The sequence below is a fragment of the Phragmites australis genome, chromosome 10 (genome assembly GCF_958298935.1).
Source record: "Phragmites australis chromosome 10, lpPhrAust1.1, whole genome shotgun sequence".
In the NCBI taxonomy this organism is placed as follows: Eukaryota; Viridiplantae; Streptophyta; class Magnoliopsida; order Poales; family Poaceae; genus Phragmites; species Phragmites australis.
In genome coordinates, this window is record NC_084930.1 from 24,039,393 (window position 1) to 24,044,770 (window position 5,378).

Sequence of the window (5,378 nt, forward strand, 5' to 3'; positions counted from 1 at the left end):
GAAAACAGAATTTTACTGGGCATAGCACTACTGAAATCAACCTTAACTTTTGCCAGAAACCTCCAAATAAATTCAAATTAACAAATAAGAGCTATTGCAACATACAGTAATAACTATTGTAGCAAATACAGAATACGAAAAACTATCAAAGATTATCAAGCCAAATAAATACTGATGTTAATCACTCATCACAAATAAACCAAGGTATATTTCAACTTGGTTTCTCAATATCTGTTTCTCTAATATTGCAACAAAGACGAAGAAACTACAACAAACATAAATAACTATTTCAACAAATAAGAACTATTACAACATACAGTAATAACTATTATAGCAAATACAGAATACGAAAATCTATTGCAACGAAAAAACTATTACACCATACAACTATACCTATCGCAACATACAAAAAACCTATTGTAGCAGATACAAATTTACCAAGAACTATTGCAACATGCAAAAGTAGCTATTCTAACATACCAAAATAACTATTGCAACATAAACAAAATCTACTGAGAGATAAGCAAAATCTTAGACAACTGAGAACTAGAAAATCTGTTAATTTAATTAACCTACCAAAAGAAACCTGGTAAGTATGGAAAGAAATGGATAAGTCCGTGTGCAGCTTAAGAGATGACATCTTGCAAAGAGATCTGAGTATGTTTTCGGGTACGTTTGTACGGCGCCTACATCCGCCACGCCAAAACGATGGCTCACCAAATATTTCGCGGAGGAATCGGCCGCTGTTGTCTCGTCCTCGTGTGGGTGCAGAAAACAACTGCGCGTGGGCACGGGTGCAATGGCGCACCAACAATTGGCGTCAATCCAAACACGCTCGCTTCACCCAGTCAACATCCAAAAAGTTAATAGGGGTGGTGTTGGCGTCGATCCAAACAACCCCGAAGGCAAGGCGTAGCCCGACGTGCGAGCAGCGGCTGCCTGCTGCCACATACATCATTGATGGCACAACAACACCGATGGCATAATGGCCAATAAAGCTTTGACAGCGGTTCCCTCAACTTAAAAAAGAGGATTCTGGACTACGGCCTCTGAGAAGACCTTCCGTTGGTAATCACCTTCAGCCAGCGCAGTACGGCAGGCGAATCGGAGGCGTACGGCAATGTGGAGATTTCAAGTGCAGCAAATGCTATGTCAGTGCAGGGATATTGAGAACGAGTTCAAACCTGCTGGTCTCTGAGGGAAAGAGCAAGACGGCATTGAGAATGAAGTCGAGCTTGCTGATCCATGAGGAAAAGAACGGGAGGTAGCAAAAGGCACTTTTTGAGCAAAGTGCTGCCATCATAAAGCACAGAGGCGGTGCAGCGATTGGACGTGCATTGAGCAAGCGTGGGCGAGCCAGGGTGCTGTGAGCTAGTTGTGTTGGACTGCGCACCCTTCCAGTATCGCTCCTGTTCCCCGTCCGGCACCAATACGGCAACAGAGGATATCCAGGCTAGATCACAACCTCCTGTAAACAGCTGTACATTGTGTATTTATACATGGAAAAACATCAATGACAATATCGTGGAATTCTCCCAAAACCTTCCTCTTTTAGGTTTGCTAATTGCTATAGGCTGGCCATTTTGCTCAATTTCTTATTATATACTAGTCTTTTGTATCTAACACTTACAGTGTTACACTCCTTTATTTTATTATAATGTTTGTTGGCAATTGCAGAAAGAACACAAAAAGGAAGGGAAGACCAGTACTTCCTTTAAGCAAATCCAAACAATTGAGCAATGATTCGCATCTTCCTCTCACTCTGAATCACAAGATTTCAATACGCAAAAGTAGGACTAGGACATCACAGAAACAATATTTGGAAGGTCAGAACGAGGAAGACACAAATAATTATAGCAAAAATTAAAAGCTAATAAAGCCAACAACAATATTAATTGATACTAGAGCTCGTTACGCAAGGGACTTCTGCTATCTAGTACCTTAAAATGCAACAATTCTAAGATGTAGCACATGAGAAAGAACGGACCCCTTGAAGTCTCGTTCGGAACATCTATCTGACCTTCTCCATTTTTTCTGCAGGAATTAAAATTTGCGCGTTTGTAATAGGCCTTAAATACTTTTTGTAAGGGAGATACATAGGAAAACTCTGTCTCCAATAGCAGCTGCATATCGTGGGCTTCCAGGCCTCAGTTGCTGCTCCAAGGTTCTCACGAACTCATTCATAAATTCTCCCGACGGTCCAAAATGCTACGCCCTTATGGGCTCGAATACAGCTCTTGCGGCGTAAGCTGTCGTGTTTGGGGTGATCAAGGCTTTGTCTATGCCAATCCTGAGTTCGTGCACCTGCATCTTATTGATTTCGAAGGAGCCTTCATCTTCTATGATATGCCTTATTTCCCTGTCAGAAGGCGGATGTGCTGGTACATAGAATAAATCAAGCATTTCTCTGCTGATCACACCCTGCTAGTTAGAATTATGCGTCAATTGGATAAACAAAACCCTTGTGGGAGTATACATGCATCAGCATCAAGGATTATTTTACGGTAACAAAAGAAGGCGAAAGAAGTCAGCGCACCCTTGATGCCATATCATTTAAAGGAGAAGCTAAAATTATCCCAAGGTTGAATGCACGGAGAGGCACGAGTGCCTAGCAAGGAAACGACCATCCGGCCATCTGGGACCTACTCTTGAGCTCTCAAGCTTAAGAAAAGCGTTAAGTCTTTTCTAAATTGTCGACCGTAGGCCTGAACGATCAAGGGGCGCCTTGCTGGCCAAAGACCCTCGTCGTCGCAGTACAGAGGGATTATTTTCTTCTTCGGATACTCAGGTGCCTGTTATTACGCTTACGCATGTAACTCAAGTTGAAGACATTTGTTGAGTGAATCAGCAGACATGTCGCATTACTTACCTCTGATAGATAATGCACACTGTTCGATGATATAACTAGATTCAAGGAGCTACTTGTGAAGAGCCTCTTGTAGAATGAACCAGGTACGATACCAGTCACAACTGGACAGACACTTTGGGCGCTTTGCTGGAACACAACAAGCCTCTTTGCAACATCGTTGAAGTCGTTGTTCAGGAGGTCGTTGAGGAGTATGCATAGCGCCAGTGGTGCCTGCTTGTGCTGCGCACTGTGACGAAAAATAGCATCCACAGCAGCTGAGACAAGCGCTAGCGCGTTAGGGCCAGAGGCGCAGCTCAAGTTAGCGATCGCCACGCTGCTGTTGGTACTGGTAGATTTCAAAAAGCTTATGACCGCCTCATCAATAGGCTTCATTCTGTTTTGCTCAGAATTCTACAAGGAAAGCATATGTACCTTGTTCAGATTTTTTAAGGACCAAACATGGAAGCTCTTTATGTTGCAGACACGAACAGTGCTTTGTTTTGACTTTTTTCTTTCTTTCTTTCACCGTTTCCACAAATCCAAGATACAACAAATCAACGGAAGATACAAAGAACAATAAGATTAAAGCATAGTCAGTTATGAGCTTGGAGGATACCTGTAAAGTTGAATTGCGAGCATAGCTTGCCTCTCCTCCATGATTCATGTGCAGCGATTGTTTGGCTGCCAAGGATATCTTGCAACTTTCGCATTGATGGTCTGACCAGATGGAAGCTAGCTACAGTTACCTCGAGGTGCTCCTCACCTTTAACCTGCTAAAAGCCAACACTAGAAAGGCAACAATCTCTTTGCTTTCCATTTAATCAAATCACATGAGCTATTTACTTTGGAGTTCCTTTTAATCAAAATCACGTGAACTATTTGATTTAGACCAGGTGACTATTTTATTTAATTTATGGTGTGTTGGATTTTGTACCGAATTGGATTATGAGGAGCACGGTTTAAATGGTGAGTTAAGGCTTACCCATCGGACCAGTTTTATCTTATCTTAATATATAAAAACAACATGTGGTGTACAGGCAACAAAAAAAAATCCTAAATCACAAAAGTCTGAGGAAAGAAAAAGAGAAAAAATCCTAGAAATTCTCTCATTAATTAGATATTTTAAAGATACATCCTTGTACGTCCACGTATAGTGAGATAGGCGATCCACATAGTTAAGTGGCAGGTGCAATTAATCGTATCGAACGAGGAAAGTAGTTGCAGAGTTCCAAGCAAACCAAGTTCATGTTTCTTTCCGTATATCTTGTAAAGCATCTTGCTTAATTTCCAAATCTTTAATTGCCAATTAATCTTTATTGCATATGCATACGACAGGGACTGGATCACGTTGTAAATTTAGATGCTGCTGAAGACCTTCCTGCACTAGTACACCAGTAATGGTACACGGACGAGAAAGCTGGGGAAACATTGTCGCCGGGTACTAGAAGCATAATGACGACGTGCTCGTCGGTGGGGAGGAGCACGCCTGGTCGATCCACAAGGTCTTGAGTAGCTTCGGTTTTTCCAACCAATAAAGTTGTTGTACATATCGTAGTGCATGCATGCATGTACTGACCTGCTTGCACTATTACTGCTTGTGTATGTAAGCTCGTGTTTGGCAAATTGAATCTAATCTTGCCGTTCTTCAGAATGAACAAAATCCCGATTATATTTGACTATTATGGTATGATAAGATTTGTTAGGATTGATTGTAATCTCTCGGATACAATTCGACTCGATTTTATCTCTATAATTGCCTTCCGATCAAGTCATGTACTTTATAATGGTGAGCGAACTGGAGGTCCTACCGTATGCAGAGGCTAATGCCACATGAAGTGAATTACCTAGCCTTCGCCTACGACATCTTTGCGTATAGAGAAGACTTCCTTGGTAATGGCAATGATTCAAGTTGACTTGTTTTAATTAATTGGTTAGAAAATCGTGTTAATTCTACGAGGATATGCCTGTTAGGGGAATGAGCGCACATCATTCCTCGAAGACACGACCAAGCAAGATACGTGAATCACCTCCGGTGATGGCGGCCCCACGTCTAGATGGGGCACGCGAATATTCCATCTCCCATGCGACTCATCGCGTATCAAGCTCCGCCACCGCCGGCACTCCTTCGGTACCCCTCCTCCTCAGCCTTCCGCATCCTCGCTGATAGCGAGGGAGAGATGGCCTATCTCTCTTTCTGATCTAATAGTATCAGGATAGTTTTATCCCCAAATAAAGTTCACAACTAGTTTTAGGTTTTGGGTTTCCCATGGCAACAAGTGCGCTTAGGAGTAAATATCTGGATGCCCTTTAGCAGATTCTAAGGTAGTCTTGGAGGGAATTTTGTTCAAGAGCTATAGTCATCTAAATGTGGAAGGTTATTGTGATGCTGGCTGGCTAGCAGTCTTGATGGTAGGAGATCCACATCAAACTCTTATTTGGTGTCATAAAAGAGTAAGAAGCAATCGGCAGTATCTTGTTCAACGGTTGAAGCAGAGTACATAGCTATGTCTCTTATGGTGAGCAAGACATT

General features: G+C 42.1%; 1 pseudogene; it reads right to left on the reverse strand.

Annotated features, from left to right (window-relative positions):
- Window positions 1-401: 401 nt before the first annotated feature.
- Window positions 402-3,622, reverse strand: LOC133930515 (probable methyltransferase TCM_000168; annotated as a pseudogene).
- Window positions 3,623-5,378: the final 1,756 nt, after the last annotated feature.